This window comes from Globicephala melas, chromosome 5, assembly GCF_963455315.2.
Source record: "Globicephala melas chromosome 5, mGloMel1.2, whole genome shotgun sequence".
NCBI classification, from domain to species: domain Eukaryota; kingdom Metazoa; phylum Chordata; class Mammalia; order Artiodactyla; family Delphinidae; genus Globicephala; species Globicephala melas.
Window position 1 is genome coordinate 115,056,749 of NC_083318.1, and position 21,642 is coordinate 115,078,390.

The following is a 21,642-nucleotide window of genomic DNA, read 5'->3' on the forward strand; positions in this document are numbered from 1 at the left end:
CCACTGATCTGGCAGGTGTTATTTATGACAACAAACACGCACATCTGTAGGGGTGAGCTGACACCCACAAGGCAGGACAGCCTGAACCCTCTCCCTATATTTAGATCCTCCAGCTCCGGGCTTAATTGAATAATTTAATCAGGACCCTCTAGAAGGGAAACACATCCATATTCATCACAGGCATCAAAGGAAACATCTTTACAAGTTATATCCTTTTACAAACCAACATATGGTCTCACGCCATTCTCCCAATTGTTGAACTCCTCCTCTGGGAAGAGCATGGAATTTTCTTTCTTTTTATCACTTGAAAAAATCACTTCCCTCCTAATTCAGTAAAACTGGGTGGAGGCCACTTCCTCCACAGGTGAGAGAAATAAAACTTGTTGCTCTGTCATTGTCAGGAATTTTAAAGTGAACCATTTATTTTATGTGCTTTCCAAATGGAAACAAAAGGCAGGCGAAATCTAGAGTAAGCAATCAGGGCAGTCTCCAGGCTTTCAAATAAGACCCCCACCATGTTTCTGTCATTTTGAGATGCTTCTAAATGAGAGAGCAGGAGTCCTTCACTTGGAATGAAAGAAGATAGGTCTGAAGAGCAGCTTTCCACTTAGCAGCTGCTCTCTGAACAAAACACCTCTCTGAGCCTCAATTTGCTCTTCCATGAAATTTTGATTCCACCACCTACCCCCCGCTGGGCTGGCATCAGCCTTAAATAGGGATACGTAAAGTTGATTTGAAAATTATAACATGCTGAAAAATGTAACATATTTACAGAGCTGGTTCACAATAAGCTAATTCTAATATTTTGTTTATATAAAAAAAACAAAGTTTGTGTCCTAGCTTTTGTCTGTCCAGTGAAGTTCTAACTTTGTCCAAAAAAGGAAAGAAAACGATAAAAAGAAAGGCTGATAACCACTACAGTCATTCGACTCATTCGACAAACACCCACAACATGCCAGTCACTATTCTAAGCACTGGGACACAGGGCTGAACAAGAGACAGAAACAGCTTTTTCTCTTTTTAAAAACGATCATGCCTTCATGGGACCTACATTCTTGTGGTCAGGGAAGGCCTCACTGAGAAGGTGATATTCCAACAGAAGCCTGAAAAGGTGAGGGACGGAGCCACGTGGATATCTAGGGAAGCACGTCGCAAGCAGAGGGGGAGCAACGGCAGAGGCCAAGAGGCAAGAATATGCCTGAAATGTTCCAGGGGCAGCAAGGAGTCCAATGTGACTGGGATGGAGAGAGCGAGGGGAGGGGAGGTCGAAGCAGACAGACAGGAACGCCGCAAGGATTCTGTAGCTTCCCCTCTGAACTGAGACGAGAACCGCTGCGAGCTGGGAGCAGAGATGCCAACGTGATCTGACTTCTAGCTTAACAGGCTGACTGTGGTATGGCTGGGCTGAGAACTGTCTGAAGGCATGGAAGGAGGAGGAGTGATAGGAGTGGGAAGGAGGAAAGAGACCAGCTACAAAGCTATGGCAAAAAAAAAAAAAAAAAAGCTATGGCAATTGTTACAGCTCAAGATGATAAAGGTTTAGGGGCTTCCCTGGTGGCGCAGTGGTTGAGAGTCCGCCTGCCGATGCAGGGGACGCGGGTTCGTGCCCCGGTCCGGGAAGCTCCCACATGCCGCGGAGCGGCTGGGCCCGTGAGCCATGGCCGCTGAGCCTGAGCATCCAGAGCCTGCGCTCCACAACAGGAGAGGCCACAGCAGTGAGAGGCCCGCGTACCGCAAAAAAAAAAAAAAAAAAGATGATAAAGGTTTGGATCAGCCCAGTAGAAGTGGTCAGATCCCAGCTACTGCGTATTCTGAAGGTAAGCTATGAACAAATAACACTTTATTGCTTAAGTAAATGAGGAAAATAATTAAACATAAAGTTGGTGAAATCTGTTTAAATTTTAGAAGTGCAAAATCCCGTATTATGGGTCTATGAGCCTGAGTACCTGAGCTGGGGTCAAAGGTCACTGGAGAAGTAGACCGAGAATGATCATAGGAGCAGCAGGAAGGGAATAAAGACACTGAAATCCTGTAGGAATTAGGGTGGAGGGTGGGCAGTGAGGCAGTGAGTGAGTAACAAGGAGGGGACGTGTGGTATAACCTGACAGGATGGTCAAAGGTGGGTGTTTTCATGGAGGATGGTGGGAGAATGGTCTGGAGGAGACAATTAGGAGGCCCCTACCTCCAGCAGGCCGGTGGTATGAGGGTGATGAGAGAAAACAGCCGCAGAAACAGCTACAAGGGAAGCAGTATCCTCAGATGCGTTTGATCTGTGTTCAAGATCATCCATGTTCCACATAACCCAGGTATCTAACGATAATGGAACGATTAAATAAATTATAGTACATCCGACAATGATGTAACTGTCCGAAAAAAGGTGGGGGGGAGGACAGCCTTTCATGTCTAACATGGAAAGAAAACCGTACTGTAATTGTTCAGTTAAAAAAAGCTAGAGAACCATACACATAGTACAATCCCATTTTAAAAACACAAATAGAAATGAAACCTGCACATGTATAATATATGCACACCTTTAAAAGCCTGGAAGGAAATAAACAAATCTGAACAAGTGGTTGCCTTTAGGAGTGAGCTGGCAGGAGGGGAGTTCAGGAAAGCAGACCATTTTTATTTACAACCAATTACGGTTTTCAATTTTAAGACTCTAACAATAAAAACAAATAAAAACTGAAAGTAGGTAAGAGGTTTATTCTACACGGCTCCAGGAGACAGTATTATGACCAACAGGTGACAAGATTTATCGTTTTACGAAGGAAAAAATAATAGAAAGTGTCTCTGCCCAGAATGGAATTATCACTGAACTAGGATTTTCAGAGAAATGTATTCCAATGTATGGGGTTGGGACATATGACCTAATTCTGGGTGAATATGATATGGGTGGGAATGTACTTTTTTATTATACAATTCAGCCACATGATCAAAAAATTCAATTTTACAAAATGGCATATTATAACAAAAAATTCAGTTTCCTCTCCGTTCTAGTTCCTAGTCCCCTTTCCATTAACAATTCAAATCTCCTTCCAATTTTTCAGGGCATGAATTTCTTACCAGAGAAATGTTTTGTATTACTCAAATATCTCAAAAGCAATTTGGTCCTGTCCCTTTTCCAGTATGTAAATCTGTTATCTGGAAGAATAAAATGACTTCTCAAAATCAAAGTTTACATAACCACCGAAACAAACATTGAGATCAGCCAGATTTCACTCTCCTCCATGATCAATGACATCCTGTTCTCAATCTGCCAAAAACGAAGCTGGACTTACATTCGCTTGGCCACCTCAGAGGAGAATTTGAACAAAGGGCAGCAGCCCTCTTCCAGAACAGTGAGAGCTCCCTCCAACTGAGAGCGAAAAGCAGCAGATGCTCCGTCTTTCACTGCGTTAGGGAAACCATGCTGTGGATACAAGCAAGCATCACCTAGAGAATTAGGTGAGACCAGCACCACCGATCTAGGTCTCTTCTGCCTCAGATCCCTTGTTCAGTCCAGTTTCTATCCATTAACCTCCCCTCAGTGAGTTACTGACCAATCGAGATGGAAAAACCTAATAAACAGAGTGCCCTTAGAAGGCTTCAGAACACAAGTTCTCCTCCTTTGTACGTTCAACTACTAAGAGGCGTTAGTCTCCACCAATTCACTATTTAACTGAACAGTACTTTAAGTGCTTATCCCCAACACAAAGGTGCAGTAGGAAGAAAATGGGTATGAAACAGTTCCCAGCATCACCCTGCTCACCGTATGGGGGGCGGGGGGTTGAAGAACCATATATTATCAGGTTGATCATGATAGAGTCACAGGACGTGTTCAGGCTGTTTATCTAAGGGACAGAGGCCAAAAACCTGTGCCATTTCTTTACCACAACTACATCTCCTGTGCATCTGGGGCTTTGTGTTGCCTACCCTGATGCGGAAATCCAAACGAGTCCAGCTATCAACCACTTGCATCAGTGGGGATGAAGCACGGAATGGATAATCCAAAGCAGCCTTAATAAAACGTAACCATTGCTTTTCGAATATGTATTATGCTTTTATCAAAGAACGCTTTTAATTCCTTACCACATGTTGCTTACACTAACCATAAAACTGTTATATACTCTGAGAATGTAGTAAATTCTAAAGAAATGCCTGCTCAAGATTCAAATATTGCTGTGGAAAATCTATACGTGGATGACAGAGACTTAACTATAATGGTTTTATTATGTTATAAAAACTTAAAAACATATTTCGTCACATAAATCACTCTATCCTCCTCTGGAAATTCATTCTATTGGGAACAGTCTTTACAGAACGTCTGAAACACCCCAGTTTGAGGACTCCATAAGCTCTCAGCTTCATCACCACCCACTTCGAAGGGAGAGAGGACTGTCACGCAGGTGGCTCTATGGGAGAAATCACACAAGAGTGTATCCATGGTCTCTGTCAGTTTCCAACACAGCTCAAGTATTCAGAGGGAATAAAAAATCATTCTCATATCGTCGTCATCATCACCATCACCACCACCGTGAAACACCAAACACTGTGCTGAACACTTCATACCTATTCACTCTCTTTAATCCTTATGGGAGTCCTATGATGTAGAGACTATTTTAGAGATGATGAAACCGTGGTGCAGAAAGGTTAAGGGCTTGCCAAGGCAACCCCTCCACCACCCTGCTTCTCCTAAATAACCTCCTCCTTTGTCTCATGCATAAAGTAGAGGGACTGACAAGCAAGCATGTGCTTATGGTTTTACTTTAATCCCCCTGGTTCCTTCTCTCCCCAACTTATTTTTGTTTTCGTTGTTGCTTTCCTTCTTGGCATCTTGCCACTTTCCTAGAACATGAAAAAACCAAGAGTTTTATCAGGGCAGCGATGACAAAATTAAATTCATTTTCATCTAAACAGCCTAGCATAGGGATAAGTAGTTGTAAGCGATAACTGAACAAAGACACAAGGAAATTGGCACCATTACCTCACACCAACAGCCCACGTATGTGTTCAACTCGTAATACTCTTTTCTTATGATGAGGCTGTGGAATATTAAAATTAAACTCCTTTTAAGAAATTCATTTTCTTTACATTCCCACTGATTGTTCTCTTTTTAAAATCTAGTTTATTTTTACCACTTACTGTGTAGTGGTTTTAAAAAAAAAAAAAGACATACAGACTGTATTTTCTTATCCATTCCTAAAAGGGAGACACTTGCGCCGCCTCAAACTCCTCCTTTATAAATGATGCTGTAAGAAACAGCAGTTTAAAAAGTAAGATTTTAGTAGATAGCCTTTGTTAAGATTGGAAATTTTCCTTTTATTCTGGTTCTCTCAGAGATGGATTGATTGATTGCTTTACTGGGTTTATTTTTGTAATGTTTTTTTTCCCGTTTTACTGATCGTTCTTAGTATCCTTTACTGAAAACGTATGCAAAACAGAACAAAAATTACTGGCTTATTTTTTTGCATGTGAATTAATACTGTCCCGTTCAAGCAAATGTACAGATGGAAAATAACTGAAGGACTCTTTCAAGTATCATATTTTATTATAGGTAAAATATTAAAATGTTCATTTTTAACGGCTCATACACAGCTGGCAGTCACAATCCTATCTACAGATAAGGGCAAAAAACAGTGCTCTTGACTCTAGAGGATTTGGGAGAGGGGCTAACACAGCAAACAGTATACGGGTGTGGCAGGAACAGCCATCTGTGACACGACCACTTCAGTATCCTATCTGCCTTCCAGGCCCCCTCCTTATCCCCTATTCCAGGGTTTCTCAACCTCGGCATTACAGGACATTTGGCAGCATCCTTGCTGGCGGAAACAGCCCTGCCCTCCCCCCAGCTGTGACACCCAAACACTCCTCCAGACTCTGCCGGATAACCTCCGCTAACACTCTTCTCTCCTTTTCTCTTTGTGCTCTTGGTGCCCCAGGTCGCAGCAGCTTTATTTATTAGCTCTACTTCTAGACTCTAGGACACAAGGAATTGCCGATTCCTTCAAGAAGGGAAAAGCGAAAGCTCTCAAACACACATATCCTTTCTTTCTATCTCTTCTCTCCTCAAATTAAAAAAGGGGGACCAAAAGTTAACCCTCAGAACTACCTGGGTCGTCTGGAGCACCTAGAACAGGTATCACCCGGCAGCAAGTGCTGCTGGATATCAAAGACATAGTTCATACTCACAACAGACCTACAGCATACCACACGTCCTATTTCCCAACATGTTTTTAAACACATCAAAATGAAAAAGTTCACTCATCACTACCGTGTGTCAAGCCGACAGTTCTCAATGCTATTGTACATTAGACTCACCTGTGGTGCTTCTTTAAAAGCTCCCCAACAGAAACCCTGGAATCAGAGCCCCCCCCAGGGGCGGGCCCTGGCATTTCTGCGGTGGTTGTCATTCACAGGATTCTGATGTGCAAAGTGAGAACCACTGTGCTAACATCAAGATCGTAAAGATACTGTCCACATACCCTCAAGGAACTCAGTCTAAAGAATGAATAAGATAACTGTAATAAAAGCTATTAAAACAGAAGCTGCATTAGACAAGCACGTTTGCATTTTTCCTCAAAGTTACAATCTCAGTGCAAAGCCTACATTTATGACCCCTTATCCCAACTTTATCAAGCTCTATAAGAGACACTATGAACAGAAATATAGGTAGAGATGCTCAAAAACTTGCCGAAAGAATCCATTAAGCTGGAGGTGGGCAGTGCAGGAGCTCTACCAACTACGTTAGATTTCTTTCCTAATCCCTTGATTCTGAAAGGCTATCCCAATTACTGAAGAAATACACTCAAAATAAGACGCTATAACATGAGTAACGATGGCTTGTTATTTAGCTTTTCATATAATCGTAGTCTCCTCTTACCAGTAAGATTGCTTCTGCACAGCAAAAACTGACTTAGATGTTTCTCTCTCCCTCCCCGAAACAGAGCCCAGCACTGGATGCATGAAACATTTGCTGAATTGATTAATATTGGCTCAACAAAAAGCAGAACTGCTCAGTGAGGATGCACCGCTTTTAATGGAGGCTTTCCTGGAATACAGATCAACATCTCAGCCTGCACAGTATGACAAGACAGAACTCTTCAGTGTTTCCATGCAAATAAATGCTATAAATACAGCTTGGATGCCAATCATTTCAAGGGTAATCAAATTAATTTTGCTCACAGTTTAACAGAAGGCCATTTGAAACCAAGCTCGTTCTCTCGAGCTTGAACAAACTGAATAGAAGTCCTGAGCACACAAACACGAACACTGGGAAAATAAAGAGGTTGTTATTAATTATGCAGACTGCAAAGCCAGCAACGGACACAAAGCAAAACAGGAAGCCATAACAGATGGGATGGCAAGCTATGTACAGGCAGCTGTGCTGAGCTGTCACAGGGCTAAAGGTGTAATTCCTAAAGCAACACTCACTGTAGCATTACCACTCCCTTCCACACAAAGCTACCCATAAAATTAAGGACCCTTTTTGATAAAATTAAGACTCGTGTTGCCGGCATTCATCCTCCCTCCCCAACTTGGCTTAAAGAGTTTGAAGGATGGCTCTGACCAATGCATACCAGCTCCGGCCCCCTACTCCCAGGCACCGTCCTCTGAAAGGACTTAACGAAAGAAGAGGCGGGGGTAACTGGCCTGTGGCTGAAATTCGTGGTAAGCCTGTGGGTAAAATTCAAAAGCCTTTTTTCCCCCCCAACTCTGAAATATTTGCAGATCACTTAAGAGAGAGGAGATGGTGGGTCAGAAGATGCTGATGAATCCTCTTCTGTCAAGTGGCCAGGTAGAAACTCAAGGCTGAGGTAAGACTGAGTGTACTTCGGTTAGGTAAGGACCCTACCAATAACCACCTTACGGGCAGCACATGAGAAGCCTTTCTTACGCCCATGACATTAACTATTACCCTCAAGAGACAATCTGGGAAATCAAATGCTAATGCCTAACTTCAAATTTTCTTCACTTTATAAGAGGTTTTACTATGTGGGAGAACTTCTTATTTCAATACCTTATGAACCAGTCTAGCTCAATAAGAAAAATCATGTTCTAAGGCCATCACTGTGTATCATATGAATAAGAAAACGCCACTACAAATCAAATCTAATACTGCAACTCAGGTGGGAGAGCAAGAGGCCCATTTCGATGTGCTCTATGGAGCACTGGTATCCTTAAAAGTTCACTGATAAGTTGGGAGTCCGCCTGCTGGTGCAGGGGACGCGGGTTTGTGCCCCGGTCCGGGAGTATCCCACATGCCGCGGAGCGGCTGGGCCCGTGAGCCATGGCCGCTGAGCCTGCGCGTCCGGAGCCTGTGCTCCGCGGCGGGAGAGGCCACAATGATGAGAGGCCCGCTTACCGCAAAAAAAAAAAAAAAAAAAGTTCACCCATCATGCCAGCTGGTTGAGAACCTGCATAGAACTGAGAGCCCCTAAAGCACTGGGAACACCTCACATTCCAATGAGGAGACTCCTAGCCCAATGTCATGAGGGTAGCAGGGCAACATCAAGGAAATGGGATGGAGATGGCCTGTCTCTTATAACTCCAGCTTACATTCATTGTGTACCTCCTTGTGACCCCAGCTTCTCTTAGGAGGCAGGGAAATTTTGGCTTCCTTTCCTTCGGTGAGAAAAGCCCAGTTTCCCCAGACTGATCCTTCCTGGTCCACAAAGAATGATACAATAAAGTAAAAGAGAAGACATCGTCCCCATTCCAGTGAAGAGTCTCATCCAGGACACGGCAGAACAGTTCATGTCTATTAGTAGTTTGCATTTCATTCATTTGTGAATTGTTCCTGTCCTTTACCAATTTTTTTAGGAGCCCAGAATTTCATTTATTTTTTTTTTAATTGAAGCATACTTGATTTACGTTTCAGGTGTATGTACACACACACACACACACACACACACACACACACATTCTTTTTCAGATTCTTTTCCATTATAGGTTATTCCAAGATATTAAGTATAGTTCCCTGTGCTATACAGTAGATCCTTGTAGTTTATCTATTTTACATAGAGTAGTGTGTATCTGTTAATCCCAAATTCATCCCTCCCCCACTTTCCCCCTTGGTGACCATAAATTTGTTTTCTACGTCTGTGAGTCTTTTGTAAATAAGTTCATTGTATCATGTTTTTAGATTCCACCTATAAGTGATATCTATGATACTTGTCTTTGTCTGCCTGACTTCACCTAGTATGATACTCTCCAGGTCCATGTACCAATTTTTCTGTAGGGGTGGAATTTCCCATTGATTTTAAGTTTTTTACAAGAAGAGTAACTTGCTGCAAATTTGAACGGTTGTATTTTTGTGTGTGGTCATTCAAGAGTGTGTGTTTGGTCACATAAATGTTGTCAAATCTATAATTTTTTCCTTTATGGTTTCTGCTTTCTGAGCCATGTTTAAAAGAGCTCTACAGGGACTTCCCTGGTGGTCCAATGGTTAAGACTCCACACTCCCAACGGAGGGGGCACGGGTTCGATCCCTGGTGGGGGAACTAAGATCCCGCATGCCACACAGCGTGGCCAAAACAAAAACCAAAAACAAAAGAGCTCTACAAGCAGCTATTAGTACTACCCCCGCCCCCATACCCCCATCTCTTGAAAATGACAATTCACTCAATCAATGATAATCGAGAATCCATCTCCCCCTTTCCTTCTGACACTATGACCAGAATCCACGCCGGAATCTTTCTTCACTGAGTGTGTATTCTCTAATGAAAAAAAATTTTTTAACACTAATGAATAGTGTAAGAAAAATCCATAGATAAATTCACAATACTTACTTTTAAAAGCTCTGGGCAACTTTAAATAGCTTTTTAAAATCAATAAAGGGCATTCTTCTCTTAGTTCAATTACGATACTTTTCTTAAAAAACTTTAGCTGGCATTGTCAGGGAAACGCTCCATCTACAAATTCCCAAACTTGATATTCCACAATTTCATTATCAGGATTCCCATTGCTTAACCCTTCTCAGTTCATTTAATCCATTAGACTCCTTATAACCTGTAACCCCTTATCTAGGTTGGATTCGATATTGCTCTCATTAACATTCTAGACGCTACAATCACATTGACTCTTACAAATATTAAATAGCTAACATTTTCCAAATGCTAATTATGTGCCAGGTCCTAGGCTAAGTCCCTTATGTATCCTGTACTTCACTGACTGCAAGATGTACCCTCTCCTAACCAGGAAATTTACAGTCAGTGGTATGTTGTGCCTAAATGATGGTTTTTTCCTCAGTAGTACATGAAATAACATCTTATGATTAACAGCATCTTAGATGAAATATGGAAGGATAACTCATCTCATCTTTCTATCAATCCTGAGGCTGATGCTATTATCTCTATTTTTCAGATGAGGAAAGTGAGGTTCAAAAAGTTAATGGTCAAAAAAAAAAAGTTAATGGTCACAACATTGTAAATCAACTATAGTTCAACTTTTAAAAATTAGAAAAAAAAAGTTAATGGCAGCTTTCCCAAAGTTATAAAAAAGCAAGTCAGTGTTGGGGGCTGGGACTTAAACCCAGGCAACCTGACTCTAGAACCTCATTTCTTAGCCTATTTTCTATCCCTCAGCCAGAATCATCTCTGCCAACATTCCTCTCCAATCTTACTTTCAGGCACCAAGTTACACTAAAAAGCAGCAATTACTAGTCTACTCTACAGCCACGTCAAACCTCACCCCAGGCTTCCTCCGACTGCTCAGCCTCTGAATTCGCCACAGATTTCCTGGCACATCACCTACAATGGTTCTTCCAAACCTTCTCCATTATTCTTAAACTTCCAGCACCATTTTCTGATTCTCCCGGCTCACCATCCCAATGAAGGGACTGACTTGCCTCCGACACTACTGGGAAAACCAGCGCAAGCTGACATGAGCTCTGTGCCATCCGCTTTCCTCTCTCGGACCCCATTCTGCTTCCTTCTCAGACAATCTCCCTCCTTACCATGACTAATATTTTGTCACCTGCGCTCCAGATCACTACCTCCATCATCTCATCTCTGATTGCTTTCTGTCCATTAACTTCTTTCCCTCAACCTTCAAATAAGAAGTCGTCTCATCAATTTTGAAACATAAATCACTCGAGGGCATAGAAGACTCTGTTTCTTATTTCTTAATATACTCAGTCTCTTCACCTCAGCTGCATTCACTTGATTACCCTGACCTTCTCTCCTTCACCCTGAACCATACATGTCCCCCTTTGAACCTTCCTCTGGAATCTCTCTTCCCTTGGCTTCCTGGTTTAACTTCTCCTCTGACCCCACACCTTCCTTTCAGTTCCTTCTTTTGTCTACTTCAAACATGCCTCTCCTTTCTACCACTTCCTAATTGTGGGCATCAATGGAAGATTCAACCCACCAGCTCTGTTTCTCTGTACATGATCCTCTCCAAATACCCATCCATTCCCGGACGTTCCACCATCATTCCCAACAGATCACTACTTGGCATCTACGTAAAGCTCCGAGCCCTCCCCTAGGCTTTAGCTTAGTTATGTATCTCCAACTTGCCTGTAGAATACTTAGATACCCCACCTTAAATTCAACCTGTCAATTCTAATTTATCATTCACACAATTTTTATTCCTTCCAGAACCAGTTCTTCTCTATTCTTAAGTAAAGGCTTTATTAATTTTCCAGCCACTCAGGTTGGAAACTTAAGGATAATCTGACACCCCTCTTTCCCATTACTCTATAGCCAAATAACCACCAGGTGTCTTTTCACTCACAAAACCCACCCCATCAGAGAGAGAGAACTCAAAGCGCTTTCTTATCAATCTCCTGGCATATGGACTCTACCCTCTCCAACCCAAACTGCAAGTTCAAACACCTTCTGTGACTTCCCAGTGCTTCCTTATTCTGGCACGCTGAGGTCCTCAAACCCTCATCCTCAACTTAACCTTTCCAAACACCTCTCCCAGCTCACCACACGGGACCGCATCAGGAATACCCTCTGTGGTCAGTCAGAGCTGCAGACTGGCCTCCAGATCTGTGCTGTCCAACGTGATAGCTCATTGTTAAACAGGTGGCTATTTAAACATAAATTAATGAAAATTTAAAATGCAGTCCCCAGTTGCACTAGCCACATTTAAATGCACAGCAGCCACTCGCGGCTAGTGGCTATAGTGCTGGACAGCACAGATGCAGCGCATTTCCATCACTGCAGAGAGTTCTATCGGACAGCGCTGCTCCTGTTACCTTGAGTCTTCCACGCCACTACTCTGCCCAAATGTCTCTTCCTTCTCCCAGTGCAAACCCACACATCCTTCCACATCACAGTGGGCCTCATGTGAACTGTCTGTACAACTTACCCCTATATTACCCTGCAACAACTCTTGTGATGTTGCATTTAATTTTTCATTTTTGTGGGTCTCCTCACTAATTACTGAGCCACTCTGAACTAACAGATTCACTAAGTGAAGCATATGCTCATTACCACACTGCATCAAAATTATCAAATAAGGAGATATTTAATACCCCTCTCCTCCATTAAAAAGACATGTTTTCCTTCAATCTAAACAAAAGATCTTGCATTTAGCTAACTAATGACTTAATTTAATGCCTAATTATAATACTTGAAAGATAATGAGTTCCCTTTCTTCTTGTGGTATTCGAAACCGAAAGAAAAAATACTATAAAGGTCTGAAATACTTCCACTTTGCATAAGCACACCGCAAAGAAACCACAAAACATAGACACGGAGAGGAAAATGAATGAATAGTTTGAGTAACTATACCCTAACTATCTGGAATTGTAGGAAAAAATATAGTACAGCTGCCCTAAAATTAAGGGGAAACTACAAATAAAGCATTAAAAAATTACACGTATATATTTTTGAATCAAAAGCTAGATCCCTCTATCCTCCTTTTCGCAAACATGACATAGTGAATATTTATTTTCACCGTGAGCTCAAAAGCATATAGATGCATAAGTAACTGCTGTGTATGTTGTATGTGTTCCTTGAAATCCAGGCTTGTCTCAAGAAAATTAGTTAAGAAATCAATCCACCAACCATAGACCTGGGTTCTATATAAGGCTCCTATGTGAACACTAGGAACCAAGCAGAGAGATTTGGGAGAATTGCCAGGTATGGATTCCCTCAAACCTTAGAGAGTTTGATGCTTTATCTTCAAGAGGGAATGTTCTCTAAAGTTCTGATTTTAGCTTATTAAAAAATCACAGGGGGCTTCCCTGGTGGCGCAGTGGTTAAGAATCCACCTGCCAATGCAGGGGACACGGGTTCGAGCCCTCGTCCAGGAAGATCCCACATGCCGCGGAGCAACTAAGCCCATGCGCCACAACTACTGAGTCTGCATGCCACAATTACTGAAGCCCGCGCACCTAGAGCCCGTGCTCTGCAACGAGAAGCCACCGCAATGAGAAGCCCACGCACCACAACGAAGAGGAGTCCCCGCTCGCCACAGCTAGAGAAAGCCCGCGCGCAGCAACGAAGACCCAACGCAGCCAAAAATAAAATAATAAATTAATTTTTAAAAAATCACAAAGATGTTAGATTAAACTGCTCAAATACTGCAGTTCCCAGTATCAGCCTAAAAGCCCGATGCAGTCATTGGAGTTGAACTGTTTTTGAAAGATTGGCTTTTCCCATCTGAAAGACAGCTTTCCTTATGCAAATGAACGTTCTACAGGGCCCGCTCATTTCTGCAAATCAGCCAGCAATAGCTGTAAATGTTACTTTTTTGCCTAGGACTAGTAGTACATCTCTAAAACTGACATTATTTTAATAATGAACACCATAGTGAAGATTCTGACTTAGATTTTAAGTAAGTACATTCATGCAACTTAGTTTTTTTTTTTTTTTTAAGGCAGTAACTCCAGAAGTATTAAAAATACTTCAGGTATTTTTGCAGCAAATCAGATGACAGGTCACCAGATTAGCCTAAATAGTTGCAATACGACGTAATAGCAGAAAAGGGGGATAAAGAGTCAAGAGATTTCAATTCGAGGCAAAATGGAGATGCCTCTATTTGTTACCAAAGCACTTCCTGCTAATCTTGGTACCAAAAATTAAGACCAGAGCCTCCAGGCCGGTGAACACATCAAGGTGCTATGCGGGTGGGGCGCCTGGAGAGGGCATGGAGCTCATGGCGCCCTTCCCCCATACCTTGCCCTGTCCATCTCTTCCATCTGGCTGTTCCTGAGTTATATCCTTTCATAATAAACCGGTGATAGTAAGTTTTTAAAAAAGAAAAGAAAAACCACATACAGAAGTACAATTACACAGAACACTTCATCAGCCTCAATGTCATTTTATAACTTTATACTTCATTTCTAAATTTTTATATTTAAATTATCCCTTTTCTCCTTAGACCTTTCCAATTCTCTCCCTAGTACCTCCTAACTCCTTCCCTAAATACCCCAATCTCTGACTTTTGGTTAGGAATATGATTTGTTTTTGAGAGCCAAACGAGGAGATTTGTACAGCAGACTTGCCTGATTTAATTTGAACTTCGTAGAATCTCGGATCTACCATTTTTTAGTAAGGTCCCATTGACTAAATCAGGCGTAAGTCGTTTCTTTTCCATCTCTAAAATTAAAAAAAAAAAAAATCAATTTTAATCTGTAAAAAACATCTGAGGTTGTCAGACTTGATTCATACTCAGCTCAAATAATGTTGGGTACAAAAAGTTAACATCATGCCAAAAAATTCTCCTTTCCTCCCCTCCCCAATTAACACTGGATATGCTCAGACCAAAGGCCCAGGAGCACAGCGAGTGAGGAAGGAAAAAACAAACAAATGGGAACTTGACAATGACAGTGATCCAGGTGCAGGCTTTCCCTCCTCCAATCACTGGATGGGTGACTTCAGGCAAGTCCGCTATCTTCCCTGGGCCTCGGATTGCTCAACTTGATAGGAACATCAAAGTAGCTTTTAACACTCAATATCTCTATTCTTTGTAAAGGAAATTACAAATCAGTGTTTATGAACACACTTGGCAAGGCAGTCCCATGGATGTCCTTCACCTGAAATTTGGGTACTTCTGTGCACACACAAGCTTCAGGGCATATAAGCATTTTTGGATTGGAGGATGGGAGCGTGATAGGGGATCCAGGGTTTCATCAAATTCTTAAATAGCCCTGACGAAAAAAAATAAAAATAAAAATGACTGAACTGTAAGACTATACAAAAATAGACATAAATGTAAAAAAATAAATTCCAAGGAATTTGCAATGAACTATTTGCATCTCAAAGTGCAGTGTTTACCAGCTAAAGAAGACTAATTTTAATGAGATAAACTGAACTACTAGAACTTTCTTTTTTAGTACCATCAGCTTGTGATAATACAAGAAAAAAGCAAGGGGAAAGTGACAGGAATTATCCAGAAAAGCAGAGATAAAACCAATTTGGCTTTGAAATGCATTACTTTTATGTCAGATTTAGTCTTCCAATTATGTTCTGCTTAGAGAGGTGTTAACATTATGTTTCCTTTCTTAAGCACTTAAAGGAAGACAACAGAAGATGGTCCAGAAAAGCACAATAGAAGGCAAAGTTGTCTAAAAGACTAAAAAATAAAAGCAAAGTCATATCTATACCAGAATAATAAAGCCCAGCAGAACAATGATTATTCAGGTATTCTAGATACAGATATATATATATAAGTGAGGGGACTTCCCTGGTGGTGCAGTGGTTAAGAATCCGCCTGCCAATGCAGGGAACACGGGTTCGAGCCCAGGTCTGAGAAGATCCCACATGCCGCAGAGCAACTAAGCCTCTGCACCACAACTACTGAGCCTGCGCTCTAGAGCCCATGAGCCACAACTACTGAGCCCATGCACCGCGACTACTGAAGCCCCTGCGCCTAGAGCCCGTGCTCCGCAACAAGAGAAGCCACCGCAATGAGAAGCCTGCGCACTGCAATGAAGAGTAGCCCCTGCTCGCCACAACTAGAGAAAGCCCGCGCGCAGCAACCAAGACCCAACACAGCCAAAAATTAATTAATTAATTTTTTAGAAAAGTGAGGCTCTAGAGTGAGCTTGCCTTGTTCACTTCATGGCTAAGAATATAATGACTAGTTACGTAGCCTGAGGCAAGACAATGAATCACTCAGAACTCAGTTTCCTTACCTGTAAAAAGGTGACAACGACAGTACTTAGGGAAGTTTTGATGCTTAAATGAGATATGAGTATTAAAGACAAGGACACAGAAAAAAAATCAGCTACAATTTCTCCTACCCAAAGCTCTAAATCAAATTAGAAGCCATGACACCAACGATAAATATGATTGACAGAAAAGTCAACCTTGTTTTATGCAGTAGCTTCAACTGTCACTTCCAAACTCTTTTAACAAGAGCAACTAGGAAGCAGCAAAATTAATTGACATATTTCTTTCTCCCTTCGACCTCACAAACTCATCCACAGAGGTACCAAGTAGAGAAGCAGCTGAAAGGTGAGTAGAAAGTGTGGATGAGCAGAGGCGAAAGGTCTAGAGCAGCACTGTCCAATAGAACCTTCTGTGATGATGGGAATGTTCTATGTATACATTCTCCAAGGTGGTAGCCACTAGCCACATTAGCTACTGAGCACGTGAACTGTGGCTAGTGCTACTGAGATGAATTTTTATTTTATTTTAATTTTAATTAATTTCAACTTAAATACCCACACATGATTATGGCTACCTAATTGGACGGCACAGCCCTAGATGACCCATAAATTGAATAAGGATTGCCAGAAATTTAAGCAAAAACTAAGAATCTTCTTTTCCTGAACTGTTTATATGTTCAATTCAAATATCTCTGTTTCCAGTGGAGACCTGGTAACTATGCTTAAAGAAATAACGTATCAGCGTTTGCATCAATACAGTGCAACTCAGTGTTAATAAAAGGATCAGAGATGTGAAATACGTGGTCCTCTGATATTTTATAAGGTCCTTAAGGCCAAGTTAAATTCAAGCTCACATGAAGCATGATTCAGTGCATGGATCAGAGCTGCTTTGAGGGTCCTTATCGGCACCCTCAAAGCATCTGTTTCTCCACTACCAAATGGAAAGCTATTTAGACAATGCAGACTGAACATGCCTTAATTTAGCTTCAATTTTTTCAGCAATTCAGAGTTCTGTAAGCCTTTCCCCTTTTCAGAAACACTAGCATTCCTTGCCAGTTTGGCCTTTCCACTATAAACAAAATCCATGTACCACCCATATCTGAAGGATAACGCCAGACTCCTGCTTAGCTGCCCCTGTAATATGGTTTAATTATGATGACTGAACTAATAGGCTGACATCATAGACTTTTACAGGCTGACCCCATGTCATCCTGATGTATCATTTTGCACCAGTTCAGTGCTGTAAATCAATTTAAGATCTCCAGCAGGTTGAAAAGGCTGGTAATGATGCTTTCTCTGCCGTCTCTGGAGACTCTACATTATACACAACTTACATTATTTATAAAGCCTCCATGATGCTTCCATTAGCCTTGTAAGACTACACAAATGAGATCTTTTATACACACACAACTTGGCCTTGATTATGTAGGCGACTGCAGCTTAAATATACTCATCTCATTACACTCAAGTTTATTCTTTTTCCACTCTAACCAAGTTACTAAACCCAGACTTACTAGAAATCAAAATCACAAACTGCAATTTAGTTTTCAACTAATAAATGTATTTGGAAAAATGAGACTTACTTCCTCTTAACGCTTTAATGAACTTAGTAGAAAAAAAATTAAATTCCAAGAGGTGTAAGAAGTTCATATTTTAAATTGCCTAAAAACTGTCGTTTCTCTAAAATGCAAAGGTCATCAGCTCTTCAAGGGTATAAAACCAAAGGATACTGCAAAAAGGAAAAATGTATTTGGTTACATACCTATGCTTGGAGGGGTCAAAACTAAATCAAGGACAAATCCCTACCCTCAGAAGAAACCCGATCCTGCCTGGATCCTCCAGAGGCTCTGACATCGCCCACCTCTAGAAAATCATCTCCCACGACCCTGGTTACAGTTTCCTAAGAACTGCAATATTACACAAATGTACACCACCTGCACAGAAATATCAAATAACTGCAAATGGGAAAGAGGGAGAGAGAGGGGAGGACAAACATTTAAATCAGTTACAGCATATTTAGGCCTGGCACCTCCATCAGAATTAACACTGATGCAAAATATTTATACTAATTGAAAATCCCGGGGCAGTGCACATTGATTCTGCCCTGATTCTTTTTAAATCGTGGTTCCAATACAGCTCAGCTACCTCCAATAAAGCGTCAAGAGGTAATGAGAAACAAGATGAAAAATCAACATGGGCAGAGAACAGTTTTCTCATTGTGCTACTGAATGCAGGCATGTTATCCACGGCAGGTAATGAAAGCGAGAAACGTTCTGAAATAAAGGCATTTTGCGATTGAGCTGCTTGCTAGGAGTTTCAGTAAGAGGAAGCACATACAGAGATCAGGCAACTTCTGTATCATTCCAACTACTCTGAAATTTCAGCAAGAGAACCTCAGGGGAAAGCAAGAGGCCGGCTGTCACAGCACTCACGACAACGATGTTTTCTCGGGAGAGGGTTCGGAGACGCGCCTCTATTTTCAGAAGGGAAGCGCCCGGCCGGGGACCTTGCAAGTGCACTGAAACATCGTCCGCGCCGCAAAATAAACAAAAGCCGCAGCTACTGTGGTTGTAAGATCCGGCAGGCATTTGTTCCCCCTCCCTTCCCAAAGTACATCAGGCAAACGCTCTCCCTGGAAGGCTTCATATTTATTAAGCAACTAGAAAAACAAGCCCACGTCTGTCTCTCTCACACCCAACACCCCCCCCCCTTCCTGCAGAAACAACCCCGAGAAACACTAACAAAGACCGGGCGCAGAGTAAATGAACAGTTGCTGCAGAGCGAACTCACAAATACACATGCAGTGAGGCAATCGAATCCGGGAAAGGGAAAGGAATGAGACGACACTCGGAGACTCCGAGGGGTGTAGGCGGAAGAGAAAAAAAAAAAAATACGCGCGCCGCCGCCGCCAAACCTTTGAATAAATGAGAGGGAATTTCAGTACGAACTTTCCTTGACCTCGACCCCCAAGACGCTAGTAGGGGGCACAGGAAGGAGCCCGCCCCGGACGCAGAAGGACCCAGGGCACCGGGTGTCCCCTTTACAACAGCCCCGCTCCGCGGAGAGGGCAGCGCCGGCGACCGCCCTCCGACTCCCGCAGGGGTCGCCCGGGCCGGCGCGGGACACAATGGGCCCGCGGGCTGCGCCGACGGCCCAGGCTCGGCTGCAGGAAGGGAAAGGGAAACGGGCAGCGGGCGGAGGGGGAGGGTGGCCGCGGAGGGCCGGCCGCAGGCAGGGCCGGGGACCGAGGAACGCGGCTTCCCCACCGCAGACCCAACAAAGACGCGGGGGGCACACGGGCCCGAGCCTTGCCCGGCTGGCCAGGCGCGAGGAGAGGAGGAGGTGGCAGGCTTGCTCCTCCGAGCGGCCGGGAGGCGCCATCATGGGGGGGGGGGGGAATCCCCGGTCCGCCCCACGCGGGGAAGAGCCCCCTCCCCGCCGCAGCCCGCGCCGCCGGCCCCGCGCGCGATCGTGGCCACCCGGCCGGGCCGCGCCCGCCCCAGCCCGCGGCGGCGGCGGCGCTGGGAAGCCCGGAGCGCCGAGGGGAGGGCGAGGACGCGACGGAGGGGAAAGTTGGGTTCGGGTCTGTTTCGTTTTACCGGGTTGGCTGCGCGCCTGTCCACGCGGGCGCACGAGTTGACCGGGCGAGCGGGGTCCCCCGCGGCCCCGGTCCGGCCGGCCGGGCGCTGCGCTCGCAGGGTCCCTCCCCGCGCCTCGGCCCGGGCTCAGCGGCTCGGCCTCTCCTTCCTCCTCCCGCCCGCCCGCCCGCTCGCACACTCGCTCGCTCGCTCGCTCCCGGAGCCTGGATTGATCTGGTCGCGCTGGCGTCAGGGAGTCGGAGCCGCCCAGCCTCCACTCCTCAGCTGCCAACACCCGGCGCACTCGCCCGCCCGCCTGCTCTCTAGCTCGCTCACACGCGCACTTGCGCGCGCCGCCGCTCCCGCCGCGGCTGCGCGACCAGGGATCCTCTCCAAATTCCCGGCCCCGCCGGCGCGAGCGCCGGGCCTGCGCCGCCTCCCGCGCCTCCAGCCCCACGCCCCGCTGGTTCCAAGGAGAAAACACCACAGCCCCTGCCTCCTTTAGTCCCGGGGGAGCGGTCTCGGTACCTTGCCTGCCGGTGAAGTTCCGCGTTCAATGTTTATTTTTTTGAAATGTTCGTAGAACAAGTCCACCGGGCCCACCCAACCGCTCTATAAACGTGGAGTGCGTTTTGACAATTACCTTTCGAGCCTCGCCTTTTTATGTCTAGTTTCATTGCCCCTCGCTTACTCCTCAATGATTTGCAAGCCCCAGAAGTTGCACGTACCCAAAAAGGATAACCTAGTAACTATTGCATGTGCTTGTAACAAACCCTGAATCAATATGTGTGTTTTATGCCAATCCGGGATCTAATGATTCCAGTTGGTTACCTCGCTGCTCCAAATAATGACAGATGCCACAATAGAACTTTAAATTTTTTTGATCCAGTTTCTACAATCTTTTAGATGACACCAACTTCCCAAAATAAAACCGAACTAGCTCCCAGATACCTGATCTGCGTAGACATTGAAAATATTTTTTTATAAGATTTCATTTTTCTCTTGGCCAGCTCTCTGGAAGCCGGCATGAAATCTTGGATAATTACCATAATGTTGAGTTATGTTTAGAGGCGAATAATTATTCTGAGGAATAAATTTCACATGTACCAAAAGAACCATTACCAGCAATATTTTTTTAAAAATCCAATTAATGGTACTCTCCAATTTTTCATGTAATTTTACACGTGCACATTCCATTTAAAATTCTTATTTATTAACTATTTTTTAATTTCTGCATTCCATGTTTAATTATTCTAAGGAAATGAAACAAGTCCCCCAAAACACATAAAATATATTTATATATAGGTCAGAATATTTCTGCTAATTTCTTCATTAAATATTTGAGCACTTACAGGTCAATTCTTGGGCCTCATCTTATTTTCCCAAAAAATCAACTTCTGATATAGTTATTCATTCTCTGCTCCTCAAAACAGCAGTTGGAGTGAGCCTTGTTAAATGCCACTCCCATCAGATCACTCCTCTGCTCAAACCCGCCTTTGATAAATAGAATGTGCTATATCCATACACTGGAACATTATTCAGTCATAAAAAGGAAGGAAGTACTGACACATGCTACATGGATGAAATTTGAAAACACTATGCTAAGTGAAAGAAGCCAGACACCAAAGACCACAAGTTGTAAGCTTCCATTTATACGAAATATCCGTAATAGGCAAACCTATAGAGACAGAAAGGAGAATGGTGGTTGCCTTTGTTTGGGGGAATTGGAAAGGCTGGGGTGGGGGTGGGGTGATAGGTAAAGGTTATGGGGTTTCTTTTGGGGGTGACAAAAATGTTCTAAAATTAGTTTGTGGTGATGGTTGCCCAGCTCTGTGGATATACTAAAGCCCACCGAATTGTACATTTTGTGGTCAAATTGTCCCAACGTGTGAATTTTATTTCAATAAAGCAGTTAAAAAAAAAAAAAGACATGACAACTAATCCTTGTTTGGATTCTGGATGAGGGGAAGAGCTATAAAAAGACGTAGAACTGTTCATTTTTTTAACTCTATAGAT

The 21,642-nt window shown here is 43.4% G+C and overlaps 1 protein-coding gene across 5 annotated transcripts in view; it reads right to left on the minus strand.

Annotated features, from left to right (window-relative positions):
- SMAD1 (SMAD family member 1) overlaps positions 1-19,952 on the minus strand; it is a 76,747-nt gene extending 56,795 nt beyond the window's left edge. Inside the window, exons 1-2 of one of the 5 annotated variants that reach the window (XM_070045607.1) lie at positions 19,648-19,769; positions 14,441-14,534 (exon numbers count right to left, since the gene is read on the minus strand). The gene's annotated coding sequence lies outside the window, so the exon portion shown is untranslated. Of the gene's footprint in view, positions 1-6,862; positions 6,881-14,440; positions 14,535-18,838; positions 18,859-19,647; positions 19,800-19,823 lie in introns of those variants that run through there. The other 4 variants (XM_060299714.2, XM_030878140.2, XM_060299715.2 and 1 more) reach the window with 4 other exon arrangements.
- Between the last annotated feature and the right edge of the window lie 1,690 nt (positions 19,953-21,642).